This window comes from Salvelinus fontinalis, chromosome 26 (genome assembly GCF_029448725.1).
Source record: "Salvelinus fontinalis isolate EN_2023a chromosome 26, ASM2944872v1, whole genome shotgun sequence".
NCBI lineage: Eukaryota > Metazoa > Chordata > Actinopteri > Salmoniformes > Salmonidae > Salvelinus > Salvelinus fontinalis.
This window is the reverse complement of record NC_074690.1, coordinates 21,956,326-21,973,319: the sequence shown is the minus strand read 5'-3', so window position 1 is coordinate 21,973,319 and position 16,994 is coordinate 21,956,326. Positions and strand designations below refer to the sequence as shown.

At 45.0% G+C, this 16,994-nt stretch overlaps 1 pseudogene; it reads right to left on the bottom strand.

The window, feature by feature from the left end:
- LOC129824595 (dihydropyrimidine dehydrogenase [NADP(+)]-like) overlaps nucleotides 1–16,994 on the bottom strand; it is a 197,267-nt pseudogene that overhangs the window by 67,201 nt on the left and 113,072 nt on the right.

Here is a 16,994-nt window from a genome sequence, read left to right as displayed (position 1 = left end):
GACAGTCTTGAATAGTAATAAACATTAGACTTTCTAATAACTAAGTTGCAACACACAATCTTGCCATACAATGACAGTTACCACCAATGAACAAATGTTGCACCATTGACTTGAAGGCACAAGTGAGCCCAACCCCTACTGTTTGGTATCCTTCATTATGTCTTCTTTGAGATGTCCGCAGGTCTCTATTCCACTGCTCTTTATTGTTATACATGAAGTTACTCTCTGTTCCTCTGCCTGGGGAAAATGGTCCAGAATTTCATACTCTCTGTGTGTGTGTGTGTGTATGTAAGTGTTTTAATGTTATGTTTGTGTGTAAGAGCGGGTGTATGTCATTTTGCCTGTGGATATCTCAGAAATCTGCGGATACGCTCCACTTGAGAGCCAGAGGCCTCCATGCACACACACACACACACACACACACACACACACACACACACACACACACACACACACACACACACGTTCCTTTATTAGGGCTGACGTTACCTTCGACAGAGTTTAAGTACCCTGGCTTGATCAAAGCTAAACTAGCCCTCCCCAGCCAACATGCTGTCACATCAAGGCGGCTTTGATAGACAATTCATCTGGGAAATTAAAAAGTATTTATGAATGAATTCAGGGCTGACATTAAGAACGGCCTCTCACTCTCGTTGGAGGATATCTGTTTGGGATCTGGACAGACTGATAGGCAGTTAGGTAGCTAATCAGTTTCCCAAACTGTCAGGCTGGCAACAGTAAGGCCCCTTACCAGTCCATAAACTCTAGTGGTTAACTTGGATTGATGTCTTTTAATAAAACAGCCTCGCCAGGTGTAAGAGCCTTGATAAGGATTGGAGTCACTGTCTTAAAGTCTCTTAGCTTAGCAGTGGAAATATCTCTACATCTCACCTCTTCATCTCAATCTGTTACTTCTCTTCCTGTTTGCAGGAAAATGGCTTCTGGCTAAGGACGCTGGTGGGACATATGCAGCGTTGTCACGCCCTGACCTTAGAGATCCTTTTTATGTCTCTTTTTGGTTTGGTCAGGGTGTGATTTGGAGTGGGCATTCTATGTTTTGTTTTTCTATGATTTTCTATGTTTTGGCCGGGTATGGTTCTCAATCAGGGACAGCTGTCTATCGTTGTCTCTGATTGGGAACCATACTTAGGTAGCCCTTTTTCCCACCTGTTTTTGTGGGAAGTTGACTTTGTTTAGGGCACTTTGCCTTTGAGCTTCACGGTTTGTTTTTGTAGTGTTTATTGTTTTGTTTGGCGTCATTTTTATTCAGTAAAAGAAAATGTACGCTCACCACGCTGCACCTTGGTCCTCTCCTTTCAACATCTGTGACAAGCGTTTACTTTTTTGCTCGTTGCCTTAATTGCTGTTTGATCTGGCTTTGGAATGTAACGTTTTTACCGGCATATTGGCTTTGTCTTTTCCCCCCCAAAAATGTAGTTCAGCTTTTCACTACAGATTTTTGATCTGCTCCACCACGCACCTGTCTGGTAAGGCCGAACGCCTCTCCTACTCAGCCTCCCGACAAAAGCTTCTCCCAAGCAGATGTGACACCTACTCCCGTTGCCTGCTGCACTGCTGTTTGGATCCCACCCAGCGATCTGCTCCCCGTCTGCCCTGTCTCCCCCTGTCTGGTACAGGTACCCCCGCCATACTACGCCCTCTCTCCTGAGATTTTGCTCGCCTTTAATTAACTAGTATAGGCCTACTATTTATTTCTTAGCCTACTGGACTCATAGAGAGCTACTCATGTTATTTTTTTGGGGTGAATGACTCTTTGAACTTACACGGAACCCAAACCGGCTGCACGCGTGCGCCATCGTGCGCTATTGTGCATAAATGTATTTTGCCCCCCCACACCAAACGCGATCACGACACGCAGGTTAAAATATCAAAACAAACTCTGAACCAATGACATTAATTTGGGGACAGGTCGAAAAGCATTAAACATGTATGGCAATTTAGCTAGTTAGCTTGCACTTGCTAGCTAATGTTAATTTGTCCTATTTTGCTAGCTTGCTGTTGCTAGATAATTTGTCCTGGGATATAAACATTGAGTTGTTATTTTACCTGAAATGCACAAGGACCTCTACTCCGACAATTAATCCACACATAAAACGGCCAACCGAATCGTTTCTAGTCATCTCTCCTCCTTCCAGGTTTTGCATCTTTGAACTTATATGGTGATCTCGTCTAAACTTTCATATTATTACCACGACTTCCGGCAACAAAGTTTGTCTTTCAATCACCCACGTTGGTATAACCAATGAGGAGATGGCATGTGGGTACCTGCTTCTATAAACCAATGAGGAGATTGGAGAGGCAGGACTTTCAGAGCGATCTGCGTCAGAAATAGGAATGACTTCTATTTTAGCCCTTGGCATTGCAGGCGCTTGTTGGCGCGCGCGAGCAGTGTTGGTGCAATAATTGAATAACATGGATTTCTAAATTTATTTTGCGACGCTCGCGCACGCGACGTGTCCGGTCTGGTCAGCATGTGTGCCACGTTCTGACCATAGTTCTTGTGTGTTTTACTTGTTTTAGTGTTATGTATGTATTTTGTGTGTTTTGTAGTGTGTATGTATTTTGTATAGTGTTCACGTTATCGTCTCTTTGTTTATTAAACATGTTGAACACTAGCTGCGCTGCATTTTGGTCCTCTCCTTCACCAACGGAAGAAAGCCGTTACAGAACCACCCACCAATCTCGGACCAAGCAGCGTGGCAACGGGATGCAGCGGCAGCAGCAGCAGCAGCGGTACCAGGAGGAATGGACTTGGGAAGACGTGTTGGACGGAAAGGGTTGCTACACATGGGAGGAGATCCTGGCTGGTAGGGATCGCCTTCCATGGGAACAGGTGGAGGCAGCTAGGAGAGCGGAAGCAGCTGCGAAGGGGAACCGGTGTTATGAGGGAACACAGAACACGGCTGGCCAGGAAGCCCAAGAGGAGACCCCAAAAATTTATTGGAGGGGGCTAAAGGGGAGTGTGGCGAAGTCAGGTAGGAGACCTGCGCCTACTTCCTGTGCTTACCGTGGAGAGCGAGAGTACGGGCAGACACCGTGTTATGCGGAAGAGCTCACGGTGTCTCCTGTACGGGTGCATAGCCCGGTGCAGTACATCCCAGCTCCACGTATCGGCCGGGCTAGATTGAGCATTGAGCCAGGTGCCATGAAGCCGGCTCAACGCATCTGGTCTCCAGTGCGTCTCCTAGGGCCGGTATACATGCTACCAGCCTTACGCATGGTGTCCCCGGTTCGCCAGGACAGCCCAGTTCGGGTTATTCCACCTCCCCGCACTGGTCGGGCTACGGGGAGCATTCGACCAGGTAAGGTTGGACAGGCTCGGTGCTCAAGGGAGCCAGTACGCCTTCACGGTCCGGTATATACGGTGCCACCTCCTCGCTCCAGTCCAGTACCACCAGTGCCAACACCACGCACCAGGCTGCCTGTGCGTCTCCAGAACTCTGTTCCTCCTCCACGCACTCTCCCTGTGGTGCGTGTCTCCAGCCCGGTACCACCAGTTCCGGCACCACGCACCAGGCCTACTGTGCGCCTCAGCAGGTCAGAGTCGGCCGTCTGCCCAGCGCCATCTGAGCTGCCTGCCTGCCCAGCGCCATCTGAGCTGCCCGCCTGCCCAGCGCCGTCTGCTGCTGCCCGTCTGCCCAGCGCCGTCTGAGCTGCCTGTCTGCCCAGCGCCGTCTGAGCTGCCTGTCTAACCCGGGCCATCTGAGCTGCCTGCCTGCCCAGCGCCATCTGAGCTGCCCGTCTGCCCAGCGCTCTCTGAGCTGCCTGCCTGCCCAGCGCCATCTGAGCCGTATGTCTGTCCCGAGCCGTCAGAGCCGCCCGTCTGTCCCGAGCCGTCAGAGCCGCCCGTCAGTCAGGAGCCGCTAGAGCCGTCCGTCAGTCAGGAGCCGCCAGAGCCGCCCGCCAGTCAGGAGCCGCCAGAGCCACCAGCCAGTCAGGAGCCGCCAGAGCCGCCCGCCAGTCAGGAGCCGCTAGAGCCGCCCGCCAGTCAGGAGCTGATAGAGCCGCCCGCCAGTCAGGAGCTGCCAGAGCCGCCCGCCAGTCAGGAGCTGACGGAGCCGCCCGCCAGTCAGGAGCTGCCGGAGCCGCCCGCCAGTCAGGAGCTGCCAGAGCCGCCCGCCAGTCATGAGCTGCCCGCCAGTCATGAACTGCCCGCCAGTCATGAGCTGCCCTCCAGTCATGAGCTGCCCTCCAGTCATGAGCTGCCCTCCAGTCATGAGCCGCCCGCCAGTCAGGAGCGTCCAGAGTCGCCTGCCAGTCATGAGCTGCCCACCAGTCATGAACTGTCCGCCAGTCATGAGCTGCCCTCCAGTCATGAGCTGCCCTCCAGTCATGAGCTGCCCTCCAGTCATGAGCTGCCCTCCAGTCATGAGCTACCTTCCAGTCATGAGCTGCCCTCCAGTCATGAGCTGCCCTCCAGTCATGAGCTGCCCTCCAGTCATGAGCTGCCCTCCAGTCATGAGCTGCCCTCCAGTCCGGAGCTGCCCTTCAGCCCGGAGCTGCCCTTCAGTCCGGAGCTGCCATTTGTCCGGAGCTGCCCTTCAGTCCGGAGCTGCCCTTCAGTCCGGAGCTGCCCCTCTGTCCTGAGCTACCTCTCTGTCATGAGCTGTCCCTCAGTCCGGAGGAGTTTCCTCAGTATAGTGGGGACCTTGGTGAAGGTTCCTAGGCCAAGGTTGGCGGCGAGGGTCGCCACTCAAAGGATGCTAAGGAGGGGGACAAAGACATTGGTGGAGTGGGATCCTCGTCCAGCGCCGGAGCCGCCACCGCAGACAGATGCCCACCCAGACCCTCCCCTAGAGTTTTAGGTGGTGCGTTCGGAGTCCGCACCTCAGGAGGGGGGTATTGTCACGTTCTGACCATAGTTCTTGTGTGTTTTACTTGTTTTAGTGTTGGTCAGGACGTGAGCTGGGTGGACGTTCTATGTTGTGTGTCTAGTTTGTCTGTTTCTATGTTTGGCCTAATATGGTTCTCAATCAGAGGCAGGTGTTTTGTGTTGTCTCTGATTGGGAATCATATTTAGGTGGCTTGTTTTGTGTTGGGGTTTGTGGGTCGTTGTCTTCTGTCTTTGTGTTCTGTACCAGATAGGACTGTCTCGGTTTTCACGTTTGTTATTTTGTATTTTGTATTGTGTTCACGTTATCGTCTCTTCTTGTCAATATGGGGGCGCTGTTTCCACTTTGTAAAAAATCGTGCCCAAATTAAACTACCTCGTACTCTATTCTAGATCGTACAATATGCATATTATTATTACTATTGGATAGAAAACACTCTCAAGTTTCTAAAACCGTTTGAATTATATCTGTGAGTAAAACAGAACTCATTTTGCAGCAAACTTCCTGACAGGAAGTGAAAAATCTGAAATCGAGGCTCTGTTCCAGGGCCTTCCTATTCAATTGCTTGAAATCTATGGATATACATGCACTTCATACGCCTTCCACTAGATGTCAACAGGCAGTGGGAGTTGGAATGGGGTGTCTAGCTTGATCTGAGGTCGAACAAGAGCTCTTGGAATGACGTGACCACAATTTCCTTTGTCTACCAAGGCGCGGGAAGGACATCAGCATTGGCTTCTGAAAAGCGTTCGGTATAGACGGCTAATATCTCCGGCTTTGATTTTATTTGATACATGTGGTAATGTCATCATAAAGTATGTTTTTTCAATATAGTTTTATCAGATTATTCAACGTTTATCGGGAGTTTTGGAGTTTTCCGTTCTCTGCGTTAGGTGAAGATGGACATCTTCGCGCCACTTGGCTAGCTAAGGTTGCTAATTCGACAGGAGAAGAGGACATTCTAAAACCAATCAACAATTTATTCTGGACAAAGGACTCCTTGTACAAGATTCTGATGGAAGCTCAGCAAAAGTAAGAACCATTTTTGATGTTATTTCGTATTTCTGTGGAAAATGTTTAGTCCTATTTTCCTTCCTTTTTGCGGGCGCTGTCTCGCTATAACGTAAGCTGTTTTTTATGGTAAAGTTATTTTTTAAAATCTAACACGGCGATTGCATTAAGAACTAGTGTATCTTTCATTTGCTGTCCAACATGTATTTTTTAGTAAAGTTTATGATGAGTTCTTTGATTAGATTAGGTGACTGTCCAAAATATCTCCGGAGATTCTGGTGAATCGATGCTACATATTCACAATGTATAACCACGGTTTGCAGCTCAAAATATGCACATTTTCGAACAAAACATAAGTGTATTGTATAACCTGATGTTATAGGACTGTCATCTGATGAAGTTGGTCAAGGTTAGTGATTAATTTTATATCTTTTGCTGTTTTTTTGCGATCGCTACCATTGCGGTGAATGAATGCGGTTGTGTGTTTGGCTATTGTGGTAAGCTAATATAATGCTATATTGTGTTTGCTGTAAAACACTTAAAAAATCTGAAATATTGGCTGGATTCACAAGATGTTTATCTTTCATTTGCTGTACACCATGTATTTTTCATAAATATTTTATGATGAGGATTTAGGTATTTCACGTTGCTCTCTGTAATTATTGGCTAGCTGCTTTGGTGATATTTTTGATGGTAGCTGCAATGTAAAACTATGATTTATACCTCAAATATGCACATTTTCAAACAAAACATAGAATTATTGTATAACATGTTATAAGACTGTCATCTGATGAAGTTGTTTCTTGGTTAGTGACTAATTATATCTCTATTTGGTCTGTTTTGTGATAGCTACCTATGCGGTAAAAAAATTGTGAAAATATGCGGTTGAGTCTTTTGCTATTGTGGTTAGCTAATAGAAATACATATTGTGTTTTCGCTGTAAAACATTTAAAAAATTGGAAATGATGGCTGGATTCACAAGATGTTTATCTTTCATTTGCTGTATTGGACTTGTGATTTCATGAAAACTATATTATATGATATCCCTGTCGCGTTAAGCTAGAATATGCTAGTAAGCTTTTTTGATGAGGATGCTCCCGGATCCGGGATGGGTAGCATAGATACCGAGATGAGATCCTCAGACCCCTTGTGAGACCATATGCTGACACATGCACGTTTGTGGCCTGCTGGAGGTCATTTTGCAGGGCTCTGGTAGTGCTCCTCCTTGCACAAAGGCGGAGGTAGCGGTCCTGCTGCTGGGTTGTTGCCCTCCTACGGCCTCCTCCACGTCTCCTGATGTACTGGCCTGTCTCCTGGTAGCGCCTCCATGCTCTGGACACTATAATGACAGACACAGCAAACCTTTTTGCCACAGCTCGCATTGATGTGCCATCCTGGATGAACTGCACTACCTGAGCCACTTGTGTGGGTTGTAGACTCCGTCTCATGCTACCACTAGAGTGAAAGCACCGCCAGCATTCAAAAGTGACCAAAACATCAGCCAGGAAGCAAAGGAACTGAGAAGTGGTCTGTGGTCACCACCTGCAGAACCATTCCTTTATTGGGGGTGTCTTGCTAATTGCCTATAATTTCCACCTTTTGTCTATTCCATTTGCACAACAGCATGTGAAATTTATTGTCAATCAGTGTTGCTTCCTAAGTGGACAGTTTGATTTCACAGAAGTGTGATTGACTTGGAGTTACATTGTGTTGTTTAAGTGTTCCCTTTATTTTTTTGAGCAGTGTATCAGTTTATATCAGTATATTGCGATTTTCGGATAAATCTTTGTGCTGCGTTGTAGTGAGTTGAGCACATCTGGGCCACATGGCTAATGTTTACTGCTAATTCCAAAGTTGAAGGCAACAATCTACAACCGAGCAACGATTCTTTTGGACAATGGACAACTTGCCCAAGATTCTGATGAAAGCTCATCAAAAAGAAAGAACCATTTCTGATGTTAATTCGTTGTTCTGTTGAAAAATGTAAAACTCCTATTCCGCCATTAATTTCGGTGCGGTCTCGCTTTAACGCACGCTGTATGTTGTAGTAACGTTAATTTTAAAAATCTAACACAGCGGTTGCATTAAGAACTAATGTATCTTTCATTTGCTGTCCAACCTGTATTTTTTAGTCAAGTTTATGATTAGTTAATGATTAGATTAGGTGCCTCTACCAAGATTTCTCCCGACATTTTGTTGGCAGCTTGGCTACTATTCTCATTGTATAACCACGATTTGTGCCGCTAAATATGCACATTTTCGAACAAACTCTATATGTATTGTGTAATATGATGTTATAGGACTGTCATCTGAAGAAGTTTGAGAAGGTTAGTGAAAATTTTTATATCTTTTGCTGGTTTATTCGTTATCGCTATTGTTGGCTTGAATCAATGCTGTTGTGTGGTTGGCTATTGTAGTAAGCTAATATAATGCTATATTGTGTTTTCGCTTTAAAACACTTAAAACATCTGAAATATTGGCTTGATTCACAAGATCTTTGTCTTTCATTTGCTGTGCGCTGTGTATTTTTCATAAATGTTTTATGATGAGTATTTAGGTAATTCACGTTGGTCTCTGTAGTTATTCTAGTTGCTTTGGTGAGAGTTGAGAGGGTGGCTGCAATGTAAAACTATGATTTATACCTGAAATATGCACATTTTTTTTACAAAACATATGCTATACAATAAATATGTTATCAGACTGTCATCTGATGAAGTTGTTTCTTGGTTAGTGACTATTTATATCTTTATTTGGTCGAAATTGTGATAGCTACCTATGCAGGAAAGAAATGGTGGGGAAAAAAAGTTGTGTCTTTTGCTATCGTGGTTAGCTAATAGATTTACATATTGTGTCTTCCCTGTAAAACATTTTAAAAATCAGAAATGATGGCTGGATTCACAAGATGTGTATCTTTCATCTGGTGTCTTGGACTTGTGATTTAATGATATTTAGATGCTAGTATTTACTTGTGACGCTATGCTTGGCTATGCTAGTCAATTTTTTTACTGATGGGGGTGCTCCCGGATCCGGGATTGTGTGCAGAAGAAGTTAGAGTAGAAGTTAAACAAGGTTAAACATGCTCTTGGCCTCCCATCCTATTCTAATCACCTCTCGCCAGCTTTGTTATGTCATGTTACCTGGTGAAATTGCTGTACAATATGATCTTGTTGCCATCTGATGCACATTCAAATGTAAAAAAAAAAATCAACACTGCAAAGCTCTCCCAGTCCTCTGCCGTGCCCTGATTGTATTACTGCTGATGATATCTGGAAATGTGAGTGTACACCCTGGCCCGTCTACTGTTTCTAGCCCCAATTCTGACTTGATTTCTGCTCTCGTAAAAGGTTTTCAAGTTAACACTAGAAGCTTATTACCTAAAATGTATCAATTGAAAGTGTGGTTTCACAGCTCCTATCCAGATGTGTTGGTCATTACTGAGAAATGGTTAAGAAAGTGTTCTGAACACTGATGTTAACCTTTCTGGTTATAACTTTTTTTCGGCTAGACAGATCTCCACCAAGACTGTCACCAAACAATTTGATTTGCCTGTTTGAAGCATTACGCTTTCAAACAGCTCTTTGTTGACTGTTGCTGGGTGTTATCATCCACTATCAGCACCAGCCTGTACTCATTTGCCCTAAGCTCTCTCCTGGCCCCTTACGCTAAGTCTGAATTTGTCCTTCTAGGTGACCTAAACTGGGACAGGCTTAAAGCACCTGACCAGGTCCTAAAGCAATGGGACTTCCTAAATCTCTCAGATTATTACCAATCCCAAAAGGTATGACTTCAAACACCCAGAGACGGCTACTCTCTTTGATTTTATCCTCACAAATAATCCTTATTGGTATCAGTCTGGTGTTTTCTGTAATGACCTTATTGATCACTGTTTTACGGCCTGTGTTCATAATGGCTGCTCAGTTAAACGACCTGTCCTGATTTGTCAGATGCTTGCTGAAAAACTTTAATGAGTAAGCCTTCCTTCATGTAAATTGGTATAGAATCAGCTTCTTGCCCTCTGTCGAAGACGCTTGGACCTTCTTTTTTAAATCATTTCAGTGGTATTGTTAACAAGCACGCTCCCATGAAGAAAATGAGAAACAGGTTCAGCCCCTGGTTCGACTGTGATCTGGCAGAATTACACCACCTCTAGAACACTGAAAGGCTTGGCACAGGCATACTCAGGCTGTCTGGCTGTCGTTCAAGCAAATGAGAAATAAGTGTACTCAGGCTAGCCGGAAGGACAAAGTTAGTTATTTTAAGGAGCAGTTCTCTCTCTGTGGGTCAAACTCCAAGAAATTCTGGAAAATGCTGAAAGACTTGGAGAATAAACCCTCTTCCTCACAGCTGCACATGTCCCTTAATGTTGATGATGTGGTTGTTATTGACAAGGAGCATATGGCTGAGCTCTTTAATCACCACTTTATTAAGTCAGGATTCCTATTTGACACGCCTCCTTGCCTGTCCAACACTTCCTCATTTCCCAGCCCTTCTAATGCAACTAGCCCTGATGCTCCTCCATCTTTTCCCCCTGCCCCGCTACACAGCTTCTCCCTGCATGTGTTCACTGAGTCTGAGGTGCTAAAGAAGCTCCTTAAACGTGACCTTAAAAAAGCATCTGGGTCCTTTCTTGTTTAAGGTTGCCGCCCTTATCATCATTAGCCTGTCTCTCCTCTCTAGGGAGGTGCTTGGAAGGCAGCCATGGTTCATCCTTTATTTAAAGGAGGAGATCAAGCTGATCCTAATTGTTATAGGCCATTTTCTATCTTGCCCTGTTTTTATCAAAAGTGTTGGAAAAACTTGTCAATAATCAACAGACTGGCTTTCTGTATGTCTATAGTGTTCTCTTTGGTATGCAATCTGGTTTCTACTCAGGTTGTGGATGTGTCACTGCAACCTTATAGGTCCTTAATGACGTCACCATTGCCCTTGATTCTAAGCAATGTTGTGCTGCTATTTTCATTGACTTGGTCAGAGCTTTTCATAAGGTAGACCATTCCATTCTTGTGGGCCGGCTAAGGAGTATTGGTGTATCTGAGGGGTCTTTGGCCTGGTTTGCTAACTACCTCTCTCAAAGAGTGCAGTGTATAAAGTCAGAACATCTGCTGTCTCAGCCACTGCCTGTCACCAAGGGTGTACCCCAAGGCTCGATCCTAGGCCCCACGCTCTTCTCAATTTACATCAACAACATAGCTCAGGCAGTAGGAAGCTCTCTCATCCATTTATATGCAGATGATACAGTCTTATACCCAGCTGGCCCCTCCCCGGATTTTGTGTTAAACGCTCTACAACAAAGCTTTCTTAGTGTCCAACAAGCTTTCTCTACCCTTAACCTTGTTCTGAACACCTCCAAATCATAGGTCATGTGGTTTGGTAAGACGAATGTCCCTCTCCCCACAGGTGTGATTACTACCTCTGAGGGTTTACAGCTTGAGGTAGTCACCTCATACAAGTACTTGGGAGTATATCTTGATGATACACTTCCTTCTCTCAGCACATATCAAAGCTGCAGGCTAAATTTAAATCTAGACTTGGTTTCCTCTATCGTAATCGCTCCTTTTTCACCCCGGCTGCCAAACTAACCCTAATTCAGATGACAATCCTACCCATGCTAGATTACGGAGACGTAATTTATAGATGGGCAGGTAAGGGTCCTCTTAAGTGGCTAGATGTTCTTTACCATTCGGCCATCAGATTTGCCACCAATGTTCCTTATAGGACACATCACTGCACTCTTTACACTTCTGTAAACTGGTCACCTCTGTGTACTTGTCGCCCACTGGTTGATGCTTATTTATAAAACCTTCTTAGGCCTCACTCCCCCCATCTAAGATATCTACTGCAGCCCTCATCCTCCACATACAACACCCGTTCTGCCAGTCACATTCTGTTAAAGGTCCCCAAAGCACACACATCCCTGGGTTGCTCGTCTTTTCAGTTCACTGTAGCTAGCGACTGGAACGAGCTGCAACAAACACTCAAACTGGACAGTTTTATCTCAATCTCTTCATTCAAAGACTCAATCATGGACACTCTTACTGACAGTTGTGGCTGCTTTATGTGATGTATTGTTGTCTCTATCTTCTTGTCCTTTGTGCTGTTGTCTGTGCCCAATATTTTTTGTACCCTGTTTTGTTTTGTGCTGCTACCATGTTGTGCTGCTGCCATGTTGTCTTGCTACCATGTTGTTGTGTTGCTACTATGCTGTGTTATGTGTTGCTGCAATGCTATGTTGTTGTCTTAGGTCTCTTATTATGTAGTGTTGTGTTGTCTCTTATGTCGTGATGTGTGGCTTGTCCTATATTTTTATTTAATTTATTTTTATTTTGAATCCCTGCCTCCGTCCCCGCAGGAGGCCTTTTGCCTTTTGGTAGGCCGTCATTGTAAATATGATTTTGTTCTTAACTGACTTGCCTAGTTAAATAAAGGTTAAATAAATAAACTTGGGACTATGGCTAGACGGTACATTGTCCTTCTCTCATCACATATCCAAGCTGCAGGCTAAAGTTAAATCTAAACTTGGTTTCTTCTATTGTAATCGCTCCTCTTTCACCCCAGCTGCCAAACTAACCCTGATTCAGATGACCATCCTACCCATGCTAGATTACGGAGACGTAATTTATAGATCTGCAGGTGAGGGTGCTCTCGAGTGGCTAGATGTTCTTTACCATTCAGCCATCAGATTTGCCACCAATGTTCCTTATAGGACACATCACTGCACTCTTTACTCCTCTAAGGAGCATTGGTGGCAAATCTGATGGCTGATGTATTGTTGTCTCTACCTTTTGTACCATGTTTGTGCTGCCACCATGTTGTGTTGTACCCATGTTGTTGTTGTGTTGCTACCATGTTGTGTTTCTGCCATGCTGTGTTGTTGTAGTAGCAATAATTTATGCCATGTAGCAGACTAGTATCCAAAGCAAGTTAGAGTCATATATATGCATACATACACACATACACACATACACACATGTGTAGCTGAGCTACAATCAACCACAATGAAATACTATACTACTACTACTACTATATCAATCAACACAGTGGTTTTAGCATGCCTGATTCAAACACAACAGTGGTGGTTTCACCAGTGTTGGTTCCACGTAAAAAAAACTAAAGTTCAATAGGGCAATGTGAAGTGACAAAGCGAAGCTGAGAAGGAATGATAGAAGGAACGATAGATTTCAGGGGCAAACGTCCACATCTAAGGAGAAAAATACGAACAAAAAACATTTTATGATTTATTCCACAGTTTGTGAGCACAGTGGGTTCTGGTGCCTCAGACGGAAATCCGATATTATCTAATGCAAATTTAATGTAAGAAAACACTTTTTCGCAAAGAAACCAATGAGGCTTTAAACCATGAATATGGATGCCGGTCTATTTTAGAGTGATACTCTTTGAGGTATCTGTTGTGAGAACTTATTTTTAACATATTGACACACAAAAAACAAAATCTCTCTGTTAAGTCTTTTAGAGAAGACAAAGGAACTCGTGTAAATCAATTTGTTCGGTACAAAATGGTCAGCACAAAAGAAAACAAATGGATATGCCCAGCATTGTAGACAAGACAAAACAGACTCACCTATGCCATTTAAGCAAGCTCAATCCAGTCAGCTTTATTGTAACTATACATGATGCTAGAGATGACAATCTGAAAAGGATAGAAATAGAGTGAAAGAAAGAAAGAGAGGGCGGAAGTGGGAGAGCGTAAAGAACAATGAAGAACTCTGATTTCACCTTATGTATGTGCCAAGCACATAGTGGTTTCAAAGAATGCACAACCATCTGAGAGAATAACAGAGGAACAATATAATGTGTCTTTTGAAAACTCCATCAGTCCGCCGCACAACTGTTTTCCACTGTCATGGAAACTACAATCTACCTATAAAGCAGGGGAGATACAACACTCTCCCTCTCACTGCTTTGGGTTTGAAAGGAAACTAATGGGCAGATGTATCCATAATGCACAGAGGGACATGCCTGCCTGTGATATACTGCAACTAAGTGTGTGTTTGATTTTATACATCTCTCTTTCTCTCTTTGTTAGAGACTTGTGATAGCCCTTCATCCTTTCTACCTTGGGACTTGGCTATTCAACTGCAAATATTGATTCTGGGCCAGTTGAAGGGGAAATTAATGCATAGTTTACTGCAAAGTTTCCTCCAACTGAACCACTCTCATGTGGCACATGCTACTTACCATGCTACTTACTTACTTGGCCAGACTGTTGTTGGGAAAACGTCTTTAGTATCGACACACATTAATATAGAGGGAAAACATCTTCAGTATCTGCACACATTGATGTAGAGAGGGGAAGGAGAGGGAAAGAAGGGGATGTTGAGTTGTGTGAGGTTACTTCTGAGAATGAGTCTCTGGATCACTGGGGATTATTAATGTAGGTTTGAACCTACAGAGACAGACGTACAGCAAGACGTAGAGATAGACGTACAGCCAGACGTAGAGACAGACATAGACAGATGTAGAGACAGACGTAGAGACAGACTTAGACAGACTTAGACAGACTTAGTCAGACTTAGACAGACTTAGACAGACGTAGAGACAGATGTACAGCCAGATGTAGAGACAGAAGTAAAGACAGAAGTACAGCCAGATGTAGAGACAGACGTAGAGACAGACGTAGATATAGACGTAGAGACAGATGTACAGCAAGACGAACAGCCAGACGTAGAGACAGACGTACAGCAAGACGCAGAGACAGACGCAGAGAGACAGACGCAGAGAGACAGACGCAGAGAGTCAGACGCAGAGAGACAGACGTAGAGATTGACGTACAGCCAGATGTATAGCCTGACCTAGAGACAGACGTAGAGATAGATGTAAAGATAGACATAGAGACAGACGTACATCCAGACTTAGAGACAGACGTAAAGAGACAGACGTAAAGAGACAGACGTAAAGAGACAGACGTAAAGAGACAGACGTAAAGAGACAGACGTAAAGAGACAGACGTAGAGCCAGATGTAGAGACATACTTACAACCAGACGTAGAGACATAGGTATAGACAGACGTAGAGAGACAGACGTAGAGAGACAGACGTAGAGAGCCAGATGTAGAGATTGGCGTAGAGATTGACGTACAGCCAGATGTATAGCCAGACCTAGAGACAGACGTAAAGCGACAGATGTAAAGAGACAGACGTAAAGAGACAGACGTAGAGCCAGATGTAGAGACATACTTACAGCCAGACGTAGTGCCAGATGTAGTGACATACTTACAGCCAGATGTAGAGACAGATATAGAGACATAGGTAGAGAGAAAGCGTTACTGCCAGACGTAGATACAGATGTAGAGATTGATGTAAAGATAGACATAGAGACAGACGTGCATCCAGACATAGAGATAGGGGTAGAGACAGACGTAGAGACAGACGTAAAGAGACAGACGTAAAGAGACAGACGTGTAGAGTCAGACGTAGAGACAGACGTAGAGCCAGATCTAGAGACAGAAGGAAGAGATAGATGTAGAGACAGACGTACATCCAGACTTAGAGATAGGGGTAGAGATAGACGTACAGCCAGACGTAGAGATAGACGTAGAGACATAGGTATAGACAGACGTAGAGACAGACGTAGAGAGACAGACGTAGAGAGACAGACGTAGAGCAAGGCACAGAGCAAGGCGCAAAGCCAGGCGCAGAGACAGGCGTACAGCCAGACGTAGAGACAGGCGTACAGTCAGACGTAGAGACAGGCGTACAGTCAGACGTAGAGTCAGGCGTACAGCCAGACGTAGAGATTGACGTACAGCCAGATGTATAGCCAGATGTAGAGATAGACGTACATCCAGACTTAGAGATAGGGGTAGAGATAGACGTACAGCCAGACGTAGAGATTGACGTACAGCCAGATGTATAGCCAGACCTAGAGACAGACGTAGAGATAGATGTAAAGATAGACATAGAGACAGACGTGCATCCAGATGTAGAGACAGACGTAGAGACAGACGTAGAGACAGACGTAGAGACAGACGTAAAGAGACAGACGTAAAGCGACAGACGTAAAGAGACAGACGTAAAGAGACAGACGTAAAGCCAGATGTAGAGACATACTTACAGCCAGACGTAGAGACAGACGTAGAGACATAGGTATAGACAGACGTAGAGAGACAGACATAGAGAGACAGACGTAGAGAGAAAGACGTATAGCCAGACGTAGAGACAGACGTACAGCCAGATGTATAGCCAGACCTAGAGACAGAAGGAAGAGATAGATGTAGAGACAGATGTACATCCAGACTTAGAGATAGGGGTAGAGATAGACGCACTGCCAGAAGTAGAGATAGACGTAGAGACATAGGTATAGACAGACGTAGAGACAGACGTAGAGACAGACGTAGAGACAGACGTAGAGAGCCAGACGTGGAGACTGACGTGGAGACAGACGTAGAGATTGACGTGGAGACAGACGTAGAGATTGACGTAGAGATTGACGTAGAGACAGGCGCAGAGACAGGCGTACAGCCAGACGTAGAGATTGACGTACAGCCTGATGTATAGCCAGATGTAGAGATAGACGTACAGCCAGACGTAGAGACATAGGTATAGACAGACGTAGAGAGACAGACGTAGAGAGACAGACGTAGAGAGACAGACGTAGAGAGACAGACGTAGAGAGACAGACGTAGAGAGACAGACCTAGAGAGACAGACGTAGAGAGACAGACCTAGAGACAGACCTAGAGACAGACCTAGAGACAGACGTAGAGACAGACATAGAGACAGACATAGAGACAGAAGCAGAGACAGAAGCAGAGACAGAAGCAGAGACAGAAGCAGAGACAGACGCACAGCCAGACGCACAGCCAGACGCAGAGCCAGACGCAGAGCCAGACGCACAGCCAGACGCACAGCCAGACGCACATCCAGACGTAGACAGACGTAGAGACAGACGTACATCCAGACGTAGAGACAGATAGACGTACAGCCAGACGTACAGCCAGACGGAGAGATAGACGTGGAGACAGACGTGGAGATTGACGTGGAGATTGACGTAGAGATAGACGTAGAGATAGACGTAGAGATAGACGTAGAGACAGACGTAGAGACAGGCGTAGAGACAGACGTAGAGATGTACTCTCATAAAGACAGACAGACAGACAGATTAAAGCAATGTG